The sequence below is a fragment of the Gopherus evgoodei genome, unplaced genomic scaffold (genome assembly GCF_007399415.2).
Source record: "Gopherus evgoodei ecotype Sinaloan lineage unplaced genomic scaffold, rGopEvg1_v1.p scaffold_63_arrow_ctg1, whole genome shotgun sequence".
NCBI classification, from domain to species: Eukaryota; Metazoa; Chordata; order Testudines; family Testudinidae; genus Gopherus; species Gopherus evgoodei.
The window spans coordinates 31,080-58,980 of NW_022060084.1; the positions used below are offsets into that span (position 1 = coordinate 31,080).

At 50.5% G+C, this 27,901-nt stretch overlaps 1 pseudogene; it reads left to right on the forward strand.

The window, feature by feature from the left end:
* The first annotated feature begins 58 nt into the window (after positions 1–58).
* LOC115643580 lies at positions 59–27,901 on the forward strand (annotated as a pseudogene).

Below are 27,901 nucleotides of genomic sequence, written 5' to 3' on the forward strand. Positions count from 1 at the left end.
GCCGGCGGCTGGGCAGAAATGCACAGCTCTGCTTAGTGCACGTGGCAGGAGCCCAGCGATGGACGCAACAGTGGGCTTCTGGAGGAAAAGGGCGCCAGGGTCAGCCCCAGCGGGGGGCATGGAGAAGAAAAGAGGCTCAGGCGGCGGTCTGGTGGAGCGGAGGAAGAAAGAGGACCCTGACGAGTGTGCATTGGGCAAGGTAAGCGCTTCCCCACAGCTCAGCCTCAGGCGCCTGTGCTCCTGCCCCCTTGGTCCTTGGCTGGTCCTTGCTCCCACTCCCTTTGTGCGTGGGCAGCTGGAGAGGACGGCAGCCTGCAGAGCTGAGCTGCCCCAGTGCCCCTCTCTTCCTGCTCCAGCCTCTGTCATGCCTGATATCTGAGTTCTGGGCCACCCGGGGGAGGGCAAGTGTGGCAGTTTACCCCAGGCCCTGGGCCCCGCAGGGGCCTCTACAAATATGCTGGAGGCTTCCCCTGCCCTATGAGTATGTCAGAGGCTCCTGGGAGAGGGATTAAGCAGTATGGTAAGGTGCTGGGGCCGGGCACCCCCCTGACCTCCTTTCCCCCACAGCCCTGACCCCCAGCTCTGAGCCCAGCTCCTCTGAGCCAGAAACCCCTGACTCCAAGCCCACCTCCTCTGAGCCGGAAACCCCCAACCCCATCCTCCCCACAGCCCTAACCGGCAGCTCCAAGCCCAGCCCCTATGAGCTGGAAACCCCCCAACCCCATCCTCCCCACAGACCTGACCCCCAGCTCTGAGCCCAGCCCCTCTGAGCCAGACATCCTTTTGGAGTGTTTTTGATTAAAGACACCGCGGCTCCTGTGTCTATTAAAGCCAATGTAGGGGGATGCTTGCCCTGCTGAACTTACATGCATGGCCTTCCTCCAGGGTCTCAATGGACCTTTCCTATGAACTTCCCTTCTTATGCCCCTACAGATCATAGAAGTTCATTGTGCAGTGGGCACCTCTGTTAAAGGGGGAGGTATAGCTGAGTGGTTTGAGCATTGGCCTGCTAAACCCAGGGTTGTGAGTTCAGCCCTTGAGGGGACTGCTTAGGGATCTGGGGCAAAATCAGTACTTGGTCTTGCTAGTGAAGGCATGGGGCTGGACTCAATGACCTTTCAGGGTCCTTTCCAGCTCTATGCAATAGGTATGTCTCAAATTATTATTTGTCTGCAGGATGGGGGCCTGCATCAGGGAGATGCTGTAGTGGTGCCAATGGTGGAGATGCACTGGGTGATACACATGCTACTCCTTTATGAGTATATTGTAACTTTGTAGCTTCTCTAACCATGTCAGATGTGAATGCCCCATGCCACTGTGCATGGTTGGCTCTGTACTGCATCAGGGTTTGCCAGGCTAGTCAGCAAATCTCATTCTCAGTTAGCTCTACCTCTTCTCCCCCTTCCTTCTGTTTAGGGGTGTCGGCGTGATATTGCCAGAGATCTGTGTATACCTGATCCTCCTGCCGACCCCTGTTCCCTCGTTCTCGGGGAACAACCCCCAGCATATCCCTTTTATACCGCTCTTATTTGTATATAGGACTGCCGGTTCTATTGCTGCCACGACAGATAGATAGATTCATGCTCCTATATCTGTGTATTGTCACCCAGCATGAGTGGTTATTTTTTGGATCACCCCCCTTACTTCCCCCAGATTAGCTGGGTGATTATCCTGCCAAACTGCAAGTTTGCCAGAGTAATATGGGGCCAAAGATACTGCACAATCCCTTAAGGACTGGACACTGAATGCTAACTCATATATCGGGTTGATACCGTTGACTGCCACCAGGCCAGCCATTAGTTGCATCAGAGCCGATCGGGTTAAGTAATTCTCTGGGTCATCGTTAGGCACCTGGGTGGAGGCTACAGCTTGTGCTATGAAGTTGCGCCTGCCTATTCATTCCCCAAAGGTTGCCATCAAGGCCAGGAGGCTATCGTTGGTGGCTGCTCTCCTATTCAGGTGGCTCGAATCCAGGGGTCGGCAGCCTTTCAGAAGTGCTGTGCTGAGTCTTCATTTATTCACTCTAATTGAAGGTTTCGCATGTCGGTAATACATTTTAATGTTTTAGAGGGTCTCTCTGTCTCTAAGTCTATAGTACACAACTAAACTATTGTTTTATGTAAAGTAAACAAGATTTTTAAAATGTTTCAGAAGCTTTATTTAAAATTAAATTAAAATGCAGATCTATCAGTCTAGTGCACTGGTTCTTAACCTCGAGTGCATGCACCACCTGGGGGTGCGAGATCCCGTTTCTGAGGGTGCGAGACATGCAAGATTTTTTAGAAGGTTAAGAACCACTGCACTAGACTGATAAGAAAGGGAAAACATCTGGAGTTTCTTGGTACCTAATGTTCAACATGAGCTGCAAAGCCTGTATATACAAAAAGTTAAATTGTGTAAGACTTTTGGTCAGTAAAACAGTAAACCCAACTGAAGTCAGTATCTGGCAAAACTATTGACTTCAACCGAAGCAGGATCATGAACAATTTTTGTGTAGCCTTAACTTCAAATGAATTTACATTTAAAGACACATTTGAGAGCTAGCTCCTACATCATATTAGTCTAATATGCCAGAGTGTGGTGTTCCCTGCTCTCTTTTTCAGTTGAGGTCAGCTCTTGCAGAATCCTGGACTCAAGTCTTCACAAGTTAGTGGAGACCTGCACATTTAAAAAAAGCCAAATCTCCTCATATGTCCAGAACGGAGAGGAGAATTAATGTAAAACTCACTTCTCAGACCCTATGAAAAACCACACCAGCCATCTTTTGGATTGCCTCAGCATCCACCATTTTGACAAAAAGCTGCACAGACAGAAAATAAAAGCAGCTTTCAGAGCAGGTCAGAAAATGGCATTACATTTTATATTCTCTTTTCAAAATAATGCTAAAGGGTTTTACATTTTATTCATAGGAATCCTGTATAGTAATTAAAAAACCCACATCCACCTTCCTATAGACCATCTCCTTAGTCCAGTGAGAAGCAGTAGCTGTGACTTCACAAACCGATGTGTTCTGAGAATGTCACTGTAAGTGTCCCTCGCTCTCCCTCTCGGAGGGAGGCTACTCGGGCTGACCCTGTCTGGCAAGGACCAGTGTCTGTGAGACAGTCCAGAGCCCACAGTAGAGCTGGGTGATTAATAGTCACTACCAGGCTTTGACCTGGTCTGGGATAGCTCAAGTAGTCAGCCTTTAACCACAGTCTATCAGTGCTGCCTGGGCACTGAGTGGGCTTGGCCAGCCTGCAAACAAAGAGTCTTTCAGGTTACTGGTCCAGGAAGCTCCTCGCCAGAGCTAGAGCCTCCCTGCACAACGTAGGGAGTCAGCCACCCTGGGGTGGGGTGGCAGGGGGACATGGGCCCATCGTACTCCACTGTGTCCCAGCCCAGGGCCCTGGCAGGGGCAGAATCAGGGCCACTGCATGGGCAGAGATCGGGCCAGTCCTCGTCTGCGTCTGGGAATTGGGAACAGCCTGGCGCAGGTTCCTCTTGGGGCCTTGAGAGATCAAGCTGAGCATCATCCTCCTTCACAGGCTCTGCCCCAACTGTGCTGTCTGACCGAACTTTTCTACTTCCAGCCATACCCCAGTACTTCCGGTGAGGAACAGGGCAATCTAGGCTCTGCCCTCCAAGGGGCGTGTAAGTGTCCCTCCGTCTCCCGCTTGGAGGGAGGCCACTCAATCACTGCAGTCACACTGAGTAGGGTTGAGAGCTATGGTTTCACTCTTAGGGACATTGAGCACATAAATTAATTTTACTTCACTTAGAAAAAAGGATACATCACTGTTTCCACAACTGGAGGACAGCAAAAGGCAGAGGATGAAGGCCTATAGAAAGCACCTGGTGTGTTGTAAAGTCCTTTTGGATCCTGGAGATCCCCTCTGTTGGGACATGGCACCATACGGAACAGCCACATTCCCTGACAATCTCACCTTCCTTAATGCGGACAAATTAAGATGGATCCCCTTAGTATTAACTAACATGAATTCCATCACAATAGCTTTACTGTCATAGAGTTTCTGGGGATGTAAAGGAAGAGAGGCAGAGGCACAGGTGCTCAACGTATTCTTGGAACACTACTCATTTTGCAGCAGGCCATACACTTTCTGTCGAGGGAACAAAAAAGTGGAAATAGGAAACAATCACATGCTTCCAGTACACTATCAGGGGAATAACCCGTACAAGGGGTGTTAACTTGTGATTTTTAAGTTTCTACTGTATTGTGTTATCAATTTAGGATCTTAAAGTTTCAACCTTGTTCTTATTCATAGATTCTAGGACTGGAAGGGACCCTCAAGAGGTCATCATGTCCAATCCCCTGCCCTCATGACAGGAGCAAATACTGTCTAGACTATCCCGGGTAGACATTTATCTAACCTACTCTTAAATCTCTCCAGAGATGGAGATTTCACAACCTCCCTAGGCAATTTATTCCAGTGTTTAACCACCTTGATAGTTTGGAGCTTTTCCCTAATGTCCAACCTAAACCTCCCTTGCTGCAGTTTAAGCCCATTGCTTCTTGTTCTATCATAGAATCTCAGGGTTTGAAGGGACTTCGGGAGGTCACCTAGTCCAACCCCCTGCTCAAAGCAGGACCAATCCCCAGACAGATTTTTGCTCCAATCCATATATGGCCCCTTCAAGGACTGAACTCACAACCCAGGGTTTAGCCAGCCAATGTTCAAACCACTGAACTATCCCTCCCCCACATTTCCAAACAGCCAAGCATGTGGGTACGAGTCTGGGACCAGTGGGAACATCCCAATGGTGGTGGAAGATCAGGGGAGGGTACAAGATGAAGCCCCCCCCGCCACAGTCCAGAACTCTGTTTCCAGCTGTCTCTGGGGCAGGTGCTGCAGGACCCCTGCAAGGCAGCCAGCCTCACCCTGAATTCTGGAGCAAGAACAGTTCCTACAAACCAATGCATGTAAGTCACATTTGTAGGAAAACAAACAACCCCAAAAGTCACCAGCTCATGTGTCAGAGCCAAACGAGGGTCTAGGTGTGCATGGACTGAGCTCTAGCCTCCGCCCCAGCACCAGGCTCCCAGCGTGTGTGTGGGGGACCTCTACCAGCTGCAAGAGGTTAAACCTCAGCCCCCTTCCTGTGTCCCGCACCAACCAGGCTCCTGCAGCTCCTCCTTCAGGAAAGGGATGTGGCATTCTGTTGAGCTGGGTCACCCTACATCTTGGGAGCAGGTCATTCACCATAGGGGGAAGCATCATGCACCCCACTCCCAGGCAGGCTGCGCAATGCAAGGAACCTGAAACTACAGGCTGGGACTTGGTTACTGCCCCTGGGTGTGTACACGAGGGGTTGGATATCCTGGCACAGTCCTTAAAGGCTAAGATGGACAAGCTTTTTCTCTCTCCTCCTTATGACACCATTTTAAATACCTGAAGACTGCTGTCATGTCCCCTCTGTCTTCCAAACTAAACAAACCCAATTCTTTCAGCCTTCCTTCATAGGTCATGTTCTCAAGACCTTTAATCATCCTTGTTGCTCTTCTCTGGACCCTTTCCATTTTCTCCACATCTTTCTTGAAATGCGGTGCCCAGAACTGGACACAATACTCCGGTTGAGGCCTGACCAGCGCAGAGTAGAGCGGAGGAATGACTTCTCATGTCTTGCTCACAACACACCTGTTCATGCACCCCGAATGATGTTTGCTTTTTTTGCAGCAGTATCAGACTGTTGACTCATATTTAGCTTGTGGTCCACTCTAACCCCTAGATCCTTTGCTGCCGTACTCCTTCCTAGACAGTCTCTTCCCATTCTGTATGTGTGAAACTGATTTTTCCTTCCTGAGTGGAGCACTTTGCATTTTTTTTTGTTAAACTTCATCCTATTTCTCCTTCATCCCATCCCATTTACCTCAGACCATTTCTCCAATTTGTCCAGATCATTTTGAATTATGACCCTGTCCTCCAAAGCAGTTGCAATCCCTCCCAGTTTGTTATCATCTGCAAACTTAATAAGCGTACTTTCTATGCCAATATCTAAGTCGTTGATGAAGATATTGAACAGAGCCGGTCCCAAAACAGACCCCTGCGGAACCCCACTTGTTATACCTTTACAGCAGGATTGGGAACCATTAATAACTACTCTCTGGGTACGGTTATCCAGCCAGTTATGCACACACCTTATAGTAGCCCCATCTAAGTTGTATTTGCCTACTTTATCGATAAGAATATTATGTGAGACCATATCAAATGCCTTACCAAAGTCTAAGTGTACCACATCAACCACTTCTCCTTTATCCACAAGACTCGTTATCCTATTAAAGAAAGCTATTAGATTGGTTTGACACGATTTGTTCTTTACAAATCCATGCCAGCTATTCCCTATCACCTTACCACCTTCCAAGTGTTTACAGATGATTTCTTTAATTACTTGCTCCATTATCTTCCCTGGCACAGAAGTTAAACTAACTGGTCTGTAGTTGCCTGGGTTGTTTGTATTTCTCTTTTTATAAGTAGGCACTATATTTATCCCTTTCCAGTCTTCTGGAATCTTTCCTGTCTCCCATGATTTTCCAAAGATAATAGCTAGAGGCTCAGAGAGCTCCTCTGTTAGCTCCTTGAGTAGTCTAGGATGCATTTCATCAGGCCCTGGTGACTTGCAGGATCTAACTTTTCTAAGTGATTTGTAACTTGTTCTTTTTTTCTATCTTCTAAACCTACCCCCTTCCCATTAGCATTCACTATGTTAGGCATTCCTGCAGACTTCTCGGTGAAGACCGAAACAAAGAAGTCATTAAGCATTTCTGCCATTTCCAAGTTTCCTGTTATTCCCTCCTCACTGAGCAATGGGCCTACCCTGTCCTTGGTCTTCCTCTTGCTTCTAATATATTGATAAAACGTCTTCTTGTTTCCCTTTATTCCTGTAGCTAGTTTGAGCTCATTTTGTGCCTTTGCCTTTCCAATCTTGCCCCTGCATTCCTGTGTTGTTTGCCTGTATTCATCCTTTGTAATCTGTCCTAGTTTCCATTTTTTATATGACTCCTTTTTTATTTTTTAGATCATGCAAGATCTCATGGTTAAGCCAAACTGGTCTTTTGCCACATTTTCTATCTTTCCTACCTAGCGGAATAGCTTACTTTTGGGCCCTTAGTAGTGTCCCTTTGAAAAACTGCCAACTGTCCTCGGTTGTTTTTCCTCTCAGTTTTGATTCCCATGAGATCTTACCTATCAGCTCTCTGAGCTTACCAAAATCTGCCTTCCTGAAATCCATTGTCTCTGTTTTGCTGTATTCCCTTCCTTAGAATTGTGAACTCTGATTTCATGATCACTTTCACCCAAGCTGCTTTCCACTTTTGAATTCTCAACAAGTTCCTCCCTATTTGTTAAAATCAGATCTAGAACAACTTCCCCCCAGTAGCCCAGCTCCACCCCTTCCGCATCTAACTCACCTGGCCAGTGAAGTTAAGGGGAGCAACTAATTGGTAACAACAAGAAGACGGAGTGTGTGTCTGTGTTTGTGTATCTGTGAGTGCATGTGTAATATATATCATATGCATATGATACAATGTTGATTGATACCTGTATTACTGATAAACGTGGTGCTTTGCTGTGTGCTCCCTGAAAAGATCCTGTGCAGCACTTTAAGTACATCATTTTGGTGGTGAATTGCAAAAGGGGGAAAGGTACCATGAGCATTTATTGAGTAATGAAACAAACTTTGATACTGAGTAATGGGAAAGTATTGAGAAGTATGGAAAAGGGATCGCCACCTTTGACACGTATTAAGAAGTGATCGATCATTAAGCCTGGGTAAAGAGAGGAGGAGAGGTAGCTTCCTTGCTTCAGGAAAAGAGGGATTGGTAAATAAGAGTAAAGAGGATAAGCATTGCTATTGTAGTCACAGTAGGAGGTTGGATGTCATAGAACATGTTTAAACGTAAGCAGTCTTTTAAGAAGGCTCCCAGAGAGGAAAGTGAGAAATTGGCATTTGTAAAAGATGTTACCCCTTTTGAACAAATTTTGCAAAAATTTGGACCCAGCCGTTGGTCTGATCAAGTCTTAGCTGATGTCCAGACAATTTCAGACTTAGAAGACAAATTGACTAGATACTTATTGATATATAAACCGTCAACTCAAATGGAAAAGGAAGCAGCTGCAGTTTGGGTTCTATGGAAACCCTGTAATGAGGTATTCCTTCAACTGGCTGAATGTTGTCGTCAGATGCTCCCGGTGTGGTGCTCTGCTCTGTTCAATGTTGATAGCAGTCAGCTGCCTTCATGGTTCCCTCTGTGTGCTGTCCTGGCTCTGTAGATCGCTGACACAGCAGACCCCGAGAGAACCCCCAATGACCACAGGCTCCAGTAAGGTACAAAGGCACATTGGCCAGGTTTATTGTCAAACGAAGCACAGTAATAGTTTCCTATAGACTCTACAGAACGTACTACAAATTTGTGCCCCCTGGCAATGGACTCAGCTGAGTCACTGGAGGGACTTTCCACTGGCCCCTAGGCCGGACAAAGACACCACCCCAGAGGTGCATTCTTATGCACAGGTGCAAACAAGTTACACATCATTCCTGACGGATTGAGGTGCAACCCCTCTAAGTAATAAGGTGCTGCCTCTCATCTTGTACATGTTAATTCGAACAAAACCACTCTATCCATCATGTTCCCCTTTTGCCCCTGTTCGTTGTGTGGAGTGTACAAGTATGTGAATGTTTTGCTATCTGGTGTCTAGTACCTTTTAGGTGTGTCTCTTTCTGCAGCATCAGCCCTTTCCTTGCCAGCTTCTGTGAGCAGGGCCTGCCTCTGGCTCACAGCTTAACTTTGCTTTATGTTAGCAACGTCTTTGACCATGACTTTAGTTCAGGCCTTAGGCCTCATACCAGGCCTCTGACATCAAGGTTTATATCTCAGGGCCTCCTCTTACTACAAATGTAAAAATGAAAACGAGAAACTGCCCCCCAATTTACAAGCCTGTGCTGCAGAAGCAGAGAAATGGAAATGTATGTCCATTAGTACCCAAATCCAGTTAGGCACCCTTAAGGATGGGTACAGAGAGTTCAAGCAGCACTCTCAAATCTTACAGGTGCATACGACAAAAAAGGAGAAACTTTAAAAAGAAACTCAGGTATTACAGGGAATGGTCCAAAAGTTAACTTTAGAACAGGGGAGAGCCCCCTCTGGCCATAACTGCTGTAAATCACTCATTAAACAACTGGAACAAAATTTGGGATTTGCAACTAGACAAATTGCAGCCGTAACATCAGGAAAAGGGACATTTGAGACCCCAGAAGGGGCAAACTTTTGGGATCCCTCTGGAGATTGGGAAGGGGATATTTGGGTAGATTCATCCTCCCAGGGCCAAAATGTCATTGCAACAGTAACAAAGAGAACAGTTACAACCACTGGAGAGGATGGTGGAAGTGAAACAGTAACAACAGAGCCTGCTTCTGCCTCAGATCTACAGGCCATGGCAAAGTGGCTGGAGATTTTAAAACGGGAATTTGTTTTTAGATGGCGTGTTAATGCCTTTTTACTGGGAGAAAGGGAGGATTTAAACTCACAAGGAATGTACCGCTTAATGAGCATTTGTGCAGCCCCAAGCACCGAACACACTGTGGCAGAGACTGAGCAGGGTCTGCCGTGGTGAGAGCACTGTGCTAATTTGTTTCTAAGCTTCTATCTTTCAGCCTCTGAACCGGTACCTCAGGAGAGCTGGTACCAGCTGAAGAGTTACAGAAATACCATGGTTGTAGTGTCGTGACAAAGTCTGTGTTCAGTGTTCTGTGATGTATGTCCTGTTTCTGTCTCTGGTGGGTGTCCTGTGCTACATTGGGTCCAGAGAGAGGGGGGATACTATGCTACACATGGTAAATGCCTTTTCATCTCTCTGCTTCCCCCCTTTCCAACCAAAGTGTCAATCACATCCACCTCTGGCCAAAAGACTTTGGTGCCCAATACATCAGGTTTATTTTTTGTTCGGTTCTCTAATAGTCATTTTGTTAAGTTTTGTTATTGATACATTTGTATCATTAGCTACATTTTCTTGAATTGTTCATTCCACTTTACAACTGTGGTACTCCTACAAATCTGACTTTTTGCATGTACATAAGGGTTAGGGGTGACTTTTATTCTTTGATGGCTATTGCAGCATGAAACTTTGGGCCTCATTTTGTTTGTCAGTGCACCCAGTGATTGTAATGGCGATAGTTGTGATGCTGTGCAGTCTATCTGGTTTGATAAAAATGTAATAAGTGAATATACAGGTCTGTCTCATCTTACGCTGGGGTTACGTTTCACAGTGAGCGCGTAAAGCGAAAATTGCGTATAGTCAAAATGACATTGTGTGTAATGGCAGGACGAATCGCCTGCACTGCAGAAACAATATTTAAATTGTTATTTTTCTCTTTTTTTTCTTGGTTTTGCCGATCGCATAAAGCTGAAATCGTGCATGTTAAATGCGCCTAAGATGCAACAGACGTGTAATGTAACTGGAATATGCTTCATGCAAAAGGTCTCTTGCAGGGTATCATTACAAAGCTTATAATCTGAGTGTGATCATCCTATTTGTATAAATGTACCCCTCTTGTATCTGAAAGTAGAAATCTGAACTGTAACTCTGAGGGCCTATTGTAATTATGCAAAGTATGGGCCATTAATGGTGCTCTGAAATCTTGATGACTCCCATTAACCAGGACAATTGTCTGCATATGGGTATGTTTTTTACCTGTAAGTCTTCCTGTAGATGTGTGTGCTGGCAAATGGGCAATGAAGTCTTGCAGTGCCATGTGATCATGTCACCTGAACTGGAATCCATCTTTAACCTGGCTTCTTTCCATTGAGAAGGACGGGGTGGGAACCCAGAGAGGGACAAAAGGGTTCCCGCCTTATGCAAAAGATATAAAGGGGTGGAACAGAGCAAAGGGAGGAGAGGAGCCATCATGAAGAATCCCCTAGCTACCGCCTGAGCTGCAACAAGAGCTGTATCAGGGGAAAGAATTGTGCCCAGGCCTGGAAGGGGTCCAGTCTGTGAAATATCTCTGAGGGTGAGATTATCTGTATTCAGTTTGATTAGACATAGATTTGTGTGTGTTATTTTGCTTGGTGACTTACTTTGTTCTGTCTGTTACTACTTGAAACCACTTAAAACCTACTTTCTGTATTTACTAAAATCACTTTTTACTTATTAGTTGACACAGCATATGTATTAATACCTGGGGGAGCAAACAGCTGTGCATATCTCTCTATCACCCTTATAGAGGCCGAACAATTGATGAGTTTACCCTGCATAAGCTTTATATAGAGTGAAACGGATTTATTTGGGTTTAGACTCCATTGGGAGTTGGGCATCTGAGTGTTAAAGACAAGCACACTTCTGAGAGCTGCTTTCAGGTAAACCTGCAGCTTTGAGGCAGATAATTCAGACCCTGGGTCTGTGTTGGAGCAGACAGGAGTATCTGGCTGAGCAAGACAAGGTGCTGGAGTCCTGAGCTGTCAGGGAAAGCAGGAGCAGAGGTAGTCTTGGCACATCAGTTGGCAGCTCCCAGGGGGGTTTCTGTGATCCAACCTGTCACAGGTTTATTGTATTCCCAATTATTATGATTGTTTGTTTGTGTTTGTTATATCCAGTGTTCAGTCAATTGTAATAGTTTTACTTATATTCACCTGGTTATGATTGTTTGGTTTGTTTGCAGCAGGTCACCTGTGCCCTACAACGATGACAACTACTGTAATGATCATAAATCAAGGGGCAGAGTGTTGTAGGAGCAGCCCACCTGGGCAGCAGTTCTAAATATAACTTTTCATCCCTTCATTGTTCGAGTAGTAATCCTGACTGTTCTGTCGGTTCTAATGCTCTGTATGTGCTGCCGGAGAAAACAGATGTATTCTTATTTGAAGCCACAGGCTGAAATCATGACCCAATACATAGCTTTAAAACAGATACAGAAGATTTAACTGGTGACCACTCAATAATTGTTCTTGAGAGGTCAACAGGGGGACAATGTAGATAATTCTCTGTATTAAGCAACTTCACATAACTTTGTATTATGCCTCTCTATATAACTTTGTATTAAGCCTATTTAACTGGTGACCACTCAAGAATTGTTCTTGAGAGGTCAACAGGGGGACAATGTAGATAATTCTCTGTATTAAGCAACTTCACATAACTTTGTATTATGCCTCTCTATATAACTTTGTATTAAGCCTATCCATATATAACCTCTAACTTTCATATGACTTGGTATTATGCCTCTCTATATCCTTGTATGAAGCTATTTTCATACAACTTTGTATCAAGTCCATTGATATAGGAACTTTGTATCAGATCCCTATGTAGAAAACTTTGTGTTAAGCCTTCATATAATGTTATGGCCCCGGAGGATACTTAAAGTAGAAGAAAAAATGTCTTTTTGCTCAGAGTAGAATAAGATGTCCTCCCTCACTCTTAATCTGTTGCCCTATTGAATGAATGAGGTGTGATTGAGTGAGGCATGGAAGGCAGCACCTCCAGACAGCTGTAAGGGTTGGAGAGGGGATGGAAGCCAGACCCAAGAACAATAAATATGTCAAATGGGCTTGCTGAAGAAGAGCAGACATATTGACGGCCTTGGGGGTTAGAAGCACCTTCTTTTGAAAACAACCGCTTTGAACAGCATTGGGACAACATCCAGAAGGAAGCAGCACAAAAAACCAACGGACGCAGATACAGATTTTGAATCTGGTACAGATTAGCATGAGAAGGAAGCTGCTATAAATGTGAGGTGTCTTGCAGAGGACCCTGGGTCTCGTCTTGTGAACATCGGAGCATCGATCTGGATCGACAGAAGACTGGCTCCACCCCTCCCCCATCCAACTCACCTGGCCAGTGAAGTAAAGGGAAGCAACTAGCTGGTAACAACTACAAGACGGAGTGTGCATGTGTGTGTGTGTGAGTGCATGAGTGTAATATATATCATATGCATATGATACAGTGTTGATTGATACATGTATTACCAATAAATGTGGCGCTTTGCCTTATCCCCCCTGAAAAGATCCTGTGCAGTACTTTAAGTACAACAACCTTTTCCCCCAAAACCCTGCTGGCCAGCATATATCCCTTTACCCTTCCAGGACTCTTCAGGAGGTAAAGCCCTTCAGTGTATCCCTTCTGCACCTCCTAATGATCTTCTCGAGCTGGTCCTAGAATGCAGGCAGTCTGCTGCTCCAGCACAGCCTAGGTAAGCAGCTACTGAAGCACCCCACCCAGATGGAACTGGGCAGGGACTTATGGCCCAGGAACTTCTCCAAGGGACAGCACATACTTCACCTACTCTATCACTGATGGATTCCCCAGGAAGCCAAGTAGACACAGTAGACAATTCACTCTGGCACCTGTTCACCTGGGCAGAAAGCCTGGCAGTAATCCTGCATTCCCCTGGGCCAGCATCACCTACTAGACTACAGGAGGCCCATAAAAAAAGAAGTGCAAGAGGCCTGTGAGAAACTGTTAGAGGCCTGTATGCTTCCCTCTCCCCCTCCAACAGGGGTCTCTCATGAAGCAATGTCCCCCTTGCGCCAACTCCCGGGCCTTGACGCTGAAGGACGGGGAGCCTTGGTGTCTGTGCACGCACCTTGGTCTCCCACGGATTTGTTTAATTTAATTCACAAATTTCCAAAAATACAAGAAGACTGTCAAATTTCAAGAAGAATTAAGAGTTGTATTAAACTGTTATAACCCTACCTGGGCAGACTGGAACCAACTTTTGAGGGGAGTCCTGCCCAGGAAAACATTGAACCGCCTTTGTAGGGAAGCCCAGTGGCCCGCCCAAGACCCAGGCCATGGTCCAGCCAGTTTAAATGAGATTCGAGACAATCTGTTGAATGCAGTCCTCACAGTCTGCCCACAGAAAGCAGACTGGATTAAAATTAGCACCTGTAAACAAAATAAAGGAGAAAATCCTGCTGATTATATGCAACACCTTAAACAAGTTTTCGAAAGACATTCTGGCATAAATAATGCAGATCATTGCACCAGACAGGCTGTGGTAGCTGCTTTTGTTCAAGGGCTCAATCAAAAACTGGGAGCTCAATTAAAAATCGACGTTGTAGATTGGAAAGGGAAGAATCTGGATGAAATTCTAGCAGCTGCCCAGCACAACCATCGCCAGTTAGAAAAGAAAAAGGAGACGGATCCCAGCCCTTCCTCGTTGCAGCAGGAACTGCTGGTTAAGGTTCCCCCTTTCTTTTCTATCCCTATTCCTAAAGAGAGTCAATATCTGTTTGCCTTCACTTACCAGCGCAATATACACCTCTACCCTGATATAACACAACCCGATATAACACAGATTCAGATATAACATGGTAAAGCAGCGCTCTGGGGGGTGGGGGGCTGCACACTCTGGCAGATCAAAGCGAGTTCACTATAACACAGTTTCACCTATAACATGGTAAGATTTTTTTTTTTGCTCCTGAAGACAGGGTAGAGCTGTACTTGGACCAGGTTACTCCAGGGTTATACCGAGTCACCCACCTTGTTCTCGCAGATCCTCAAGAAGGATCTGGACGACATTAAATTCACAATGGGGTCCACCCTGATCCACCCCATAGGGACTCTTTGTAAATATCCAGATAGACTATATCAATATGCCAAAATGTTGTTCTTATGAATATGTCCTTCTCTGTGTCTGTATGTATTCCGGATGGGTCAAGGCCTGCTCTGTTGCAAAGGCCGATTCCCTCACCATAGCAAAAAGATTGTTAAAAGACTTTGTTCCTTGATTTGGTCTACCTGTCTCTATTAACAGCAATCGAGGCATGCACTTTACAGGCCAAATCATGCAACAAATTTGCAAGGCCCTTAATATCACCCAACACTTGCATTGTGTCCATCACCTCCAGAGTGCAGGGGTGGTTGAGTGAAAAAATGGGGAACTAAAGAACAAAATCACTAAGATGTGTGATGAAACCCACCTAAAGTGGTCTGATGCCCTACCCCTGGCCCCCATGCAAATGGGAGCACACCCATGTACAAACATCACCTAGCTCCACACGAGATCTCTATGGCCAGACCTAGGAGAATGCCAGAATCCCCTCCCCCATTTCCTCACCACTTAGATTTGTAACTGAACGATGATACTGTTATGGAATATTGCACGATGCTAATTTGCCATGTTAGGTCTATCTAGAAGATGTAAAGGGAAACTTGGTTTGATAGCATCCTGTCTGGCAAGACCTCACTTCTCAATAGCTGGCATGTGAAATCCTCATTTCTGTGTTGTTCTATCACTTTAGTCTCCACTTCCCTATTGTTTAGCTGTATAATCTCTGTTTCTGTCTGCTGTATAATTAATTTTGTTGTGTGTAACACAATTAAGGATGTGGGATATAATTGGTTAAATAACCATGTTACAGTATGTTAGGATCACTTAGTTAAATTTTAGTAAAATGATTGGTTAAGGTATAGCTAAGCAGAACTCAAGTTTTACTATATAGTCTGCAGTCAATCAGGAAATAAGGGGGGGTTGGGAACAGGGATTGGGGGTGGGGGAATTGGATCATGTTTAGCTAAGGAGGGGAATGGGGACAGGGACACAGATAATTTTGTTGTGTGTAACACAATTAAGGATGTGGGATATAATTGGTTAAATAACCATGTTACAGTATGTTAGGATCACTTAGTTAAATTATAGTAAAATGATTGGTTAAGGTATAGCTAAGCAGAACTCAAGTTTTACTATATAGTCTGCAGTCAATCAGGAAATAAGGGGGGGTTGGGAACAGGGATTGGGGGTGGGGGAATTGGATCATGTTTAGCTAAGGAGGGGAATGGGGACAGGGACACAGATAAGGCTCTGTGGTGTCAGAGCTGGGAAGGGGGACACAGAGGAAGGAAACTGGAATCATGCTTGCTGGAAGTTCACCCCAATAAACATTGAAATGTCTGCACTTCAGGCTTAGGGTATTGTTGCTCTCTGTTCATGTGAGAAAGACCTGGGAAGAGAGAGGGTGAAGGAATAAGCCCCCTAATAGGAACCGGCAACACGGCAACAGGGGAGCTCAGGGCTGGGATAGCAGGGGCTGTGGGTCAGGAGTGAGGGGCACCAGGAGAGTGGGGAGTGAGGGGCTGGCACAGCAGGAGCTGCGGGTTGGGAATGAGGGATGCCAGCAGGGTGATGACTGGGGAGCCCTGGCCTGGGATAGCAGGGGCTGCGGGTCGGGAGTGAGAGGCACCGGCAGAGCTGGGGGGAGCCGAGGGGGCTGCAGGTCCAGAGTGAGGGGCACGGGTAGAGCTGGGGGAAGCCCAGGGGGCTGCAGGTCGGGAGTGAGGGGCACCAGCAAAGCTGGGATGAGCTCAGGGGGCTGCGGCTCAGGAGTGAGGGGCACCAGAAGAGCTGGGGGGCCCGGGGGCTGCAGGTCAGGAGTGAGGGGCACTGGCAGTGCAGTGACTGGGGAGCTCAGGGGAAGCCCAGGGGGCTGCGGGTCTGGAGTGAGGGGCACCAGCAGAGCTGTGATTCTGGAGATCAGGACTGGGATTGCAGGGGCTGCGTGTTGGGAGTGAGGGGCACGGGCATCACAGTGACTGGGGAGCTCAAGGGGAAGCCCAGGGGGCTGCAGGTCGAGAGTGAGGGGCACCTCTAGAGTTGGGGCAAGCCCAGGGGGCTGCGGGTCGGGAGTGAGGGGCACCAGCAGAGCTGTGAGTCTGGACACCAGGACTGGGATAGCAAGGTCTGCAGGTCGGGAGTGAGGGGCGCTGGCATCGCAGTGACTGGGGAGCTCAGTGGGGAGCCCAGGGGGCTGTGGGTTGGGAGTGAGGGGCACCGGCAGAGCTGGGGGGAGCCCAGGGGGCTCCGGGTTGGGAGTTGTGAGATAAACACCTGCAGCATCACAGGAGCCAGCAAACATAGCTGTAAATGGGAGTTTGTGGGGGAGACTAAGAGACCTAGGCAGAGGAATAGACGGGAGTGGGTGGTGGTCTGTCGGTGTTCTGGAGTCTGTTGGGGGTTTGTTTTGCTGTAGGTGGTGGTGGTTTGCTTTGGTTTGTGTTTCCTGGACTAACAGGTTTTAGGTGGGAAGGCTATGACCAATAGAGAGGCAGCAGTGAAAGACACAATGAGGATGACTGAACGTGGAAGCTCCGGCATGTACATGATCCTGCAGGGAGTACCTGAAAAGAGTTTCATCTGCATAAAGTGCCTCCTGATAGACCTGATGGAAGAAAAGATCTGAGGACTGGAGATTGCAGGTGGAAACTCTGGCTGAGTTTAGAAGAGGGTTCGAGCGGATGGTGGAGAAAATACATGAGGAGGCAGAAGGGAAAAGCTCAGACTTGCAGATGGAAGCGGGACCAAAGAGCTGTGAGTGGAGACTGCTGGGTGAGGAAAGTGGACGGTGGAAGCATGTGACTAAGAGAACCAGGCAGAGGAAAAGACCGGCCAGTGAAGGCGAAAAAGAGCTCAGGAACAGGTTTGCAGAGTTGGAAAATGAAGAAGGGGCACAGCAGATGGTCGCTGAAGGTGAGAGGACAAGGAAGAAGAGAAGAGCAGCTAGTCCTACAGGAAGAGGGAAAGAGTCAAGGGAGACAATACCAAACGAGCCCCAGGAGGATACTGGATGGGTTGCAGATCATTGCAAGGGACAATAGGAATTTAGAGGACTTGCAGCCAGTGAGAGCAGGGGATAAACCAGAGAATCACACCGTCACCAGGAAAAGGCAGGTCTACATGATTGGGGACTCTTTACTGAGAAGAATATACAGGCCTGTAACCAGAGCTGATCTGGAGAACAGAAGGAGGTGCCTTCTGCCGGGTGCTGAGATACGGGATGTGGAGCTGAGGTTGAAAAGGATCCTAACGGGAGCGAGAAAGAATCCGCTGATTGTCCTTCATGTGGGAACGAATGATAGAGCTAGATTGTTGCTGGAACGGATCAAGGGAGACTATGCCAGATTTGGGAAGATGGCTCAGGCAGTGGTGCTATAAGGAGGGCTTTGGGATGTACAGCCACTGGGAAGCCCTCCTTATAGCACCACTGCCTGAGCCATCTGTTGATCACCATAATCTTATCACACCTTTGTTGCTCTTCTCTGGGAACAGGCAGAATCCCACTGAAGATCACCTGAGCCTCGATTTCCTTAAGCATCTTCCCAAATCTGGCATAGTCTCCCTTGATCTGTTGGATGCTAGGAAATTTAGACTTGAAATTAGATGAAGGTTTCTAACCATTAGAGGAGTGAAGTTCTGGAACAGCCTTCCAAGGGGAGTAGTCGGGCACAAGACATATCTGGTTTTAAGACTAAGCTTGATAAGTTTATGGAGGGGATGGTATGATGGGATAGCCTAATTCTGGCAAATTAATTTGGCAATTGATCTGTGATTATCAGCAGGTAAGTATGCCCAGTGGTCTGTGATGGGATGTTAGATGAGGTGGGATCTGAGTTACTAGGGAGAATTCTTTCCTGGGTGCTGGCTGGTGAGTCTCGCCCACATGCTCAGGGTTTAACTGATCACCATATTTGGGGTTGGGAAGGAGTTTTCCTCCAGGGCAGATTGGCAGAGGCCCTGGAGGTTTTTCACCTTCCTCTGCAGCATTGCATTGCATCAGTTGCTGAAGGATTCTCTGCATCTTGAGGTCTTTAAACCACGATTTGAGGACCTCAATAACTCAGACAGAGGTTAGGGGGTTATTACAGGAGTGTCTGGGTGAGATTCTTGGGCCTGCCTTGTGCAGGAGGTCAGACTAGATGATCATAATGGTCCTTTCTGACCTTCAAGTCTATGAGGTGAGGGGAAAAGTGCAACCAAAAAGGTAATAATATATCTAAGAGGAACCAGAATAGGAGCTGCAACCTGGCATACTCCAGATAAATATGTGGCAGGGTTTCCCTCACGCCGCAGAAGGGGAAGGTGAACCGCGCCAAGTACACACCCATGCTGATGGCCCTGTGAAGGAGCCGCCAACTGATATCCCTGGCAGGCCTTGGAACCAGGGTGGAGTATAGGCTGGCCCAGCAGGGCTCCTCACCCTCGAGAGGTGGCAGAAGATCCTGCCACTTTGTGTCAGAGTGGAACGCGAGGGTGAGGAAGTGAAGGATGTGGAGCACGAGCATGTACAGATGTTTCCTTGGCACAGTCTGGAGCCGAACCAGCTGCAAATTGTGCAGGCGGCTCACGGTGAAAGGGCGGGGCGACCGGTTGGGTCCACGGGGCAAGGGTACGATGAAAACGTCTGGAGGGCCCGGGGTGGAGCATGGGCAGGGCATGCCCTCTAGCAGGACTCAGTCGAGGTAAGACCGAGATGCAGGCAGCAAAGCAGCCCTCACCTCCTGAAGTACATGCCAGGGAGTACAAGGCCTGTAGAGCCCCATGCACTGAGTGAGAATCAGGGGATCCAGCTAATCTCCCCAGTCATAGTCCAGGAGGACTCCAACTCTGGTGACTTCTGCCAGGATCAATCTCTGGTGCACCACGGGGGACTCCACCACCTGCACACGGAGCTGGAGGTTGTGTAGCAGGGACTCCGTGAGGAGGTCAGCCCCCAACATGAACCTGGTCATTGAAAACAGCTGCTATGTCCAGAGGAGGTCTTGATAGAAGACGGGTAACCCAGAGAGGTCTCGCCGAAGACCTCTCGGATGGAGATAAAGGAGTTGCCGGTCGTATCAGAGACCTCGGAAGCGGCACAGGAAGGCATTCACCAATACTGTCCACACTGGACTACCTGCACCATAAAGGAGCCTCTGAAGGCAGAAGACATGGACCTGAGTGTGTAGACACTTCAGGCCCTGCCATCTTTCCTCCAGGGGCAGGTGGAGGACCCCTGCAGAGACCCAGTGCAATCCTGGCCAAAAGAACTCCAGAACTGACTTCCGGAGGTTGGCCAGGAAATCCGGGGCCGGGCCCAGGGTGATGAGACAGTACCAGAGCATGGACAGGACTAGTTGATTGAGTACCAGTGCCTTCCCTCAGAAGGAGAGGCACCGGAGTAGTCCTGTCCATTTCCGGAGCTGCTCCATCACCCTGCCTGTTAAACCACACCAGTTTTCCAGCAGAGACAGATGCGTGGGAGAAAGGTAGACGCTGAGATAAAGCAGTGGACCCATGATCCACCAGATGGCTTGGCACTGTGGGCAAAGCGGAAGGTTCGACAGTGGTGCCTCCCTTCCTGGTTTTCCAGGGGGCCTCCGCATCAGATGGCAGGAGCAGAGCTCGAGCCTTCCGCTTGCCCTGCTTTCCTTGTACTAGGGTCCAGCTCTCCATGGCATTGTCTGCGGGCTGGTTAAGAGGGGTTGGGTCGGGGGGGAGGGATGATGACTCAGGGAGGTAACCATGGGGCAGCGGGGGGGGGTGGATTCCCCCTGGGGTGAGCCCTCTCCCACGCCCAGCAATATTACCACTGCACTCTTCTCTACGGGCCCCGCCACAGTGCATGCAGCAGAGGCAGGGCTCTCCTGCTCATCTGAGAATGCTGGGGGAGGTCTGCCTTGGGCCCGAGAGGGAGCAGTGGTGGACTGAGAAAAAGGAGGGGCGGCTCTGGGTGCCAGGCAGTCAGGGGTGCCAGTGATGCCAGGGCCAGCGCCCTGCCAGGGCTCAGGGTTCGCAGGTGCTCCTCCTTGTCGGGCCAAGGGGCAGTCCCTCTGGATGTGCCCCCTCACCTGGCAGAGGCAGCACCGGGGCCTCCCCTATGGAAAAATGCACCCAGTAATGGGCCCCCTGGTAGGGGACCAGGAAAGACCTCTCAATGCCTCTCTGCCACGTGCCGCCAGCGGCAGTTGAAGCTGCACCTGCTGGCGGAACGAGAGGAGTGACGGAGGGCGGGGTCTTTGCAGCCCAGCGGGAGAGGGCTGATGATGGAAATTGGTTTCCCCAAGGTAGAGAGGGTGGGCAGCAGGGCAGCACTGGGGAGCAAAGGAGGAATAGAAGTCAGGACTACACAGACACCCAGCTCCTCCAGCGGCTCCAGGGTGACGAACACGCCTCCCACCACCGGGCCCTTCTCCACCACCTCCTGGGCGGCGGCCTCCGAGTCAAGGAAGAAGACGACCTTGTCATACATTTTGGAGGCTGCCATGATGGCCGTGGGCCCCACCACCCTCGCCAACACCCACACGTAGGTCTCCATGTGGGGCGAGGCGCACACCAGGAAGCAACGGACGTTGGGCTTCCTGGTCAAGGCGGGGAAGGGGCCCCAGCCGCTGTAGATGGTAACAGAGGCCGTGGCTGGGAGAGATGATGCAGTAGTTGGCGGGAGAGGCTACTGCCACCTGGGCATATGCTCTGGGGGCCAGAGTGGGGGGGTTCTCACTTTGCTGGTGGAGGGAACAGCGTGGAGGGACGCCGCGGCTGATGGCGGGGCCGCGGCTGATGGCGGGGCCGTGGCAGTGGGGGAAGCCTCTGCCACGGAGGGTCTAATCTTCTTGACAGGAATGTTTCCCTACTTCTTGCCCTGGCCTTTTCTGCTGGCTGGGGGGGCTCCCCCACAATCAGAAGGGGCAGGGATGTGGTCAGGTCACCCCATTGCCTGACGCTACTGGCACGCCAGAGGGGGCGATAGCAGGCGGCTCGGCAGCGGTGGTTAAAGTAGAGGCTTGGGGGCTTGTCGAGGGAGGGGGAAGGGTCTGCTCCAGGGATCCCACCCACCATGTCTCCCACCATGATGAGCCGGAAGGGAGGGGAAAAACACTGGAGAAGAGGGGGAAAGGGAAGCAGGTCAACCACTCCTCCCCGCTAGGTTGCAGGCAGGGGAAGAGGGTTAGGGAGGCAGATAAAAGGGGCTCTCAAGGATTGGAGGGTGGGGGATCAGTCACCGATGTAAGATGGAACTCCTGCTCCTCTAGCTACACTAGAGGAGGGGTGGTCACAATAACATCAGGGGGGTGCAGTGATTAACCAAAATGAGAGAGGGGCCATGGGCACATGAAGGGAAGGGCCAATCAGGGCATGGGGGGGCCGCAAGGGAAAGGGAGCAACCAGGCTTGGAGCGGGGCCGAGGAACCAAGGGGCCGGCTGCAGGGCTGGGCTGGGGCAAACAAACCAAGCTGCAGAGGGAGATGGGCAAGGCAGGCAAACACACTGAAGCTGGGGAGGGGCAAAGGGCAGCAAGGGGCAAAGCTGGGGAACCTGTTGCAGAAGCGAGGGGGTCAGTCCCGGGGAGGTGTACATGCACCCATGAGCACTGGCACAAAGTCAATGTTTGGGCTGGCTGCTGCTGCAGGCCCAAAAAGGTGTCACTAGGGCATGACAGGCCAGGAGAGCAGGAGCTGAGGCAGATGGTAATTAGCCAGTGGGGGTAGGGGAGGGGGCAGCAGTGGAGGGCAGGATACAGATGGACCAGGCTCCACACCACATCCTCTGTGTCCCCACAAACACAGGCTAGACCCCCACCACAAGAGCACAGTTTGAACGTTACTCAGTCCTTGGTGGCCCCCTCCACAGTGGTCTGCAGGCTCTCTGGGCGCATCCCCAACAGCAGAAGGTCCTCGGCGTCTTCCCCTCTTCTAGGCTCCAGTAGCTCCCGGGCAGCCAGAACAACAACAGCTCCAGCAACTCTGGTGGCCAGGCAGGGAGGACCCATCCCAGGTGGTGGAGAGGGAAATGGTGGTGGTGGTGGTGTTCTGGTTTCTCCCTCCAGAGGTGGGTCAGGCTGGCAAGGCCCCTCAATCAGCAGTGGTAGCAGCAGTCTAAGGAGGGAAGTCTAGTGAACAGCAGCAGCTCAAGAAGGGAGGAAGAACGAGCTCAAGGCAACAGCAGTATCCCAAGGACACTAAGCACTCCCTGGAACGGTGTAATCTCCCTGCTCCCACCTGGAAGGACTTAAAACAGCCCCTCTAGAAGGCCGGGGCAGGGGAAAAGCTGGACTGGTTGGGGGGAAACAGCCTCAGCTCTGGCCATGCCCCAAACAGACCCAGCTGGCCCTACCAAGGCCAGAGAAGCCAGGAGCAAATACTCTCTCTCTCCTTTAGAGGAGAAGGGCCTGGCTGCTAGGGAGCGGACCTGGGTACCTAAGGTGGAGCAGGGCTGGGGGAAGGCAAGAGGAGCTGGGGAGCTCTGGCCTGGAAACACCCCAGGCTTCAGGCCTAGGGTAAGGCCAACTGGGTACTGGGGTTGCATAGAGACAGCCCACAAGTAGGCAGAGGCAGCAGGTCTGAACCCCTTTGCCTGTGATGAGTGGCTGACACTGCAGTCTGCCCCAGGGAACAGGGGCTAAGTGATGACTAGGCAGTAGCCATGACTGAGGCGAAGTGGGGCTAGTAGGTGGGGATTCCTCTGGGAGGAAGCACCCCAGATAACAGGGCACCGGGTCCTGGGAGGGAAATGGGGGGCCAAAGTGAGTTAAGATGGATCACCGGCCTGCAGAGGGGGCTCTGGAGCTGGGATGAGCTAATTCCCTCTGATGACCAGCAGGAGGCTCTGCAAGGGTGAATACACACCCATAACCCACCCCAGGGTACATGGCTGGGAGGCTGGTGTTGCAGGAGGCAGGGAGTCCTACAGCCCTCATGGGGGAGAAGGGGGTGATTCCCCACCTTGACTGCTGATGGCGGTGGCAGGGTGGGGGGCACTGGTGGATTTTGGTCTCATCCCTGCGGGGCTGGAGATGGAGCACTGCCAGCTGAGTGCTGATGTCTCCTCCATATGTGGGAGGGTGACACTGGCCAAATTGTGGGACCCCCTGTCCCCCCTCCGGGACAAGGGAGGGGTCTCAGGCTTGCCCGCTCTCTCTCTTTCACCAGGATCTGCCCAAGCAGCTGGCCCAGCCTAGGCCCACCTTCAATGCCAGCAACTTCAAATTCTGGTGAGTGGAGTGACTGGGTAGTGGGGGCCTCTCAAGCCCACCCCGAGGAGCAGGGGCCGGGGCACTGGAAGGGGGCAAGGGCTGTGATGGGGGGAGGTGGGGTTGAAGAGATGTCAGGGGGTGAAGCTGGGACTCAGGGAGGGAATGGGGCAAGCTGCAGGGAGAAAGTGTAGAGAGGAGGGATATCACAGGGGTGGGAGCTATGGGGGAAGGGAGACAGCTGGGGGGAGGGACTGGGGAGACCGTAGGGAGAGCTGCTCAAGAGGCAGTAGGCATTGGGGGTAGGCACAGGCAAGAGCTTGTACAGGGGTTGGGGTGTCAGGCCATCGCGGTTCTCCTTGTGAATGCCACCAGTCTGCAGGGAACCCCATGGCCAGCAGAGCCCCCTGCCTCCCAGCCTGGTTTCCCAGCATGTAGGCGGCGGGGGGGATGTGACTGCCTCAGGGGCATTTACCCCACTCCCAGCCCAGGAGGGAAGTGTGGCAGAAGCACAGGACCTGCACTGGGTGCGTGGAGGCCTTGAGCTCCCCTAGCAGGTGCTTCGGGGCAGCCATTGCTCTGCGCACCACATACAACATCAACGGGTGAGCCTGGCAGCCAGGTGGGCAAGCAAGAGAGAATAGCCCCCTGGGGGAGGACACTTCCAAACCCCACTCCACACTCCTTGGTGACAGCAAAGTTCTCACTGGGGCAGGGGCTTGGACTCTCTTGGTTACGGGCCAAGGGATTGGGACACCTCCTAGAGCAGGTGGAACTCTATGGGGGGAGCTCTCATGAGTGGACCTCTCATGCCTGGATCTATTGTTAGGGGATCTTCATCTGTGAGCTCTGTAATGAGGAGGTCTCTGGTGAGGAGACCCACAGTGAGGGGATCTCAGTGTTGGAGATCCAGTTAGGGGATCTCTCTCTGGCGGGGATCTCTAGTGAGGGGATCTCTCTGGTGGCGATCTCTAGTGAGGGGCTCTCAATGTTGGGGGTCTCTAGCGAGGGCCTCTCTAGTGAGGGGATCGCTCAGTAGTGCGAGTCTCTAGTGAGGGGATCCATAGTGAGGGGCTCTCTCAGTGGTGAGGATGTATAGAGAGGGGCTGAGACAATCCGTAATGGGGATGGTTCTCCTTTGTGGATCGATGTACAGTACTGGGATCTCTCGATCAGGGGATCTGTAATGGGGTGATCTGCAGGTCAGCACTCTCTCGGGGATGATTATGGGGACTCTGTCAGGGGTGGTTCTGCCTATGGGGCAGGTGGGGCTCCCTCTCCTGGCAGTGCTCTATGGATTGGGGTAGGGGCTCATGGAGGAGACTGATGGCACTGCAGTGCTGGCATCATGGGGTGATTTTACCTCCCCCGACTCAAGCTGACCCCAATTCATTTCCCTTTTGCACCAAGTATTCCAGAGCATTCCTCCTGCCCTGCAGTCGCAGCTACCAGGTACCCCTTGTGCTCCTGCCACATAGGCTCCCTAGGGCCCCGTCCCTGGTGTGAGGGGCTCGGCTCATCCCTGCCCCTTGGGATCCCTGGCCGTTTCTGACTGGGTTTTCCCTTGACTGCTGATGGTTTGTGGAGGGGAAATTTCTCCCTCCCTCTGTTATCACCCCAGTGTCCTGCTCTGTGGTTCATCCCATCCTGCCACCGCAGCTCCACTCCTTTCAGGAGGCTTTGGTTCCCATCATGGGAAAGGAGCATGAGCCGCAGTGTGTGACCCATGGGGTTTCTCATGCTCCCCAGGGGCCTGCGGGTGACAGCTGTGGGGCAGAGTAGGGGACACTGGGGATTCTGGGTAACGAACACTGGGGCACTGGGTGTGAGCAGGGGCTACAGGGAATTCTGGAAAACAGACTGGGGTGCTGGGATTTCCAGAAAGCCTTTGACAAGGTCCCTCACCAAAGGCTGTTACGTAAATTAAGCTGTCATAGGATAAAAAGAAAGGTCCTTTAATGGATTGAGAACTGGTTAAAAGACAGGGAACAAGGGGTAGGAATTAATGGTAAATTCTCAGAATGGAGAGGGGTAACTAGTGGTGTTCCCCAAGGGTCAGTCCTGGGACCAATCCTATTCAATTTATTCATAAATGATCTGGAGAAAGGGGTAAAGAGTGAGGTGGCAAAGTTTGCAGATGATACTAAACTGCTCAAGATAGTTAAGACCAAAGCAGACTGTGAAGAACTTCAAAAAGATCTCACAAAACTAAGTGATTGGGCAACAAAATGGCAAATGAAATTTATTGTGGAGAAATGTAAAGTAATGCACATTGGAAAAAATAACCCCAACTATACATACAATATGATGGGGGCAAATTTAGCTACAGCGAGTCAGGAAAAAGATCTTGGAGTCATCCTGGATAGTTCTCTGAAGATGTCCACGCAGTGTGCATAGGCTGTCAATAAAGCAAACAAGATGTTAGGAATCATTAGAAAGGGGATAGAGAATGAGACAGAGAATATATTATTGCTCTTGTATAAATCCATGGTACACCCACATCTTGAATACTGTGTACAGATGTGGTCTCCTCACCTCAAAAAAGATATTCTAGCACTAGAAAAGGTTCAGAGAAGGGCAACTAAAATGATTAGGGGTTTGGAGAGGGTCCCATACGAGGAAAGATTAAAGAGGCTAGGCCTCTTCAGCTTGGAAAAGAGGAGACTAGGGGGGATATGATAGAGGTATATAAAATCATGAGTGATGTGGAGAAAGTGGATAAGGAAAAGTTATTTACTTATTCCCATAATACAAGAAATAGGGGTCACCAAATGAAATTAATGGGCAGCAGGTTTAAAACAAATAAAAGGAAGTTCTTTTTCACGCAGCGCACAGTTAACTTGTGGAACTCCTTACCTGAGGAGGTTGTGAAGGCTGGGACTATAACAATGTTTAAAAGGGATTCTGGGTAACAAAGAATGGGACATGGGAATTGTGCAGGAGCAATTGGGGACTGTGGGTGCTGAGGCTAAACGGGGTTGGGGTCACAGAAACTGGGGACATGGGGCTGGGTAGGGCCGTATGTTTTGGCTGAGCTGAGCTCCTGCTCCACTGCCAGGCCTGCTACAGAAGCTAGGAGGGGATCTGGCCCTCCTGCAGCAGGGTGTTCCACAGGTTGATGTGTGGCAAAGCTTTTATTTCTGCTCCGCGGTTCTTGGCCTCACCACCCTTCTTCTCCCTTGGGGGGCTGCAGGCCCGCCAGGTCCTGGTGCAGCTCAAGGTCTCTCTCTTCAGCAACTTCTCTGCTGGCTGCCTGGGGAGGGAACCAGGGATTTCTCCCTCCGTCAGCTCTGCGAAAACCAGGGATGCATCTTCTACTTCCCTCCAAAGCAGGAGAGCCCCTGGGAGCTCCCTATCCCTGCTGATGGGGAGTGGGAGGGTCTTGGGGCTCCGCAGCAGAGAGCCCATTTGGGGAGGTTCCCCCCAGGGAAGGCTGGAAATCAGGGTCCCCCTCACCAGAATAAAGTCCTCAGGAAGGATCGAGTGAGTCTGGTGCGAGGGGTTAGTTTGTTAGCATGGCCCCCTACACAACCACTGCCACCGGCTCCGCGGCCCCCAGGCCTCTGGGGCACAACGTGGTTCTTAAGAGAGGTGGGGGAGGGTAGAGGGAGGCGCCCCCTAGACAAGCTGGGGGGCTGGGAGGTGGGTGACAGCAGGAGCACCTGGCCCTCAAGGCTGAGACTCGCCAACTCATCATAGCAGTGGCTGTGCAAAGGGCCACCAGCTCTTGTGTGTCTGCACCCCCCCAGTCCATCCTGCCTCCCCCCCCACTGCACCCTGGGGGGCGGGTTCAGGTCATTGCAGCACCCCCACTGCACCTGCTGGGGGGGTCCTGGTTACTGCAACCTCCCTGCTGCACCCTGGGGGGTGGGGAGTCTAGTCACTGTAGCCCCACTCCCCGCTGCATCCCTGGGGGGGGTGTCTGGTCACTGCGGCCCCAGCCCGCAGCACCTGAAGCGGTGTCTGGTCACCCTTTCCCTGCTGCCACCGAGGAGGGTGTCTGCTCACTGCAGCGAGCCCCCACCCCCCCCACTCTAAGGCGGGGGCGGAGCTTTCTTCTTGCGCTCCGAATGGTCAGGGAACAGTCTCCGCTTCCTATTGGCTGTGTCGGGAGGGGCGGAGCTTCCGGGGGGCGTCACGTGGTTCTGCGGCGTTCGCGAGGCGGCTGCTGAGCAGCACGTGGCGCGGCCCTGA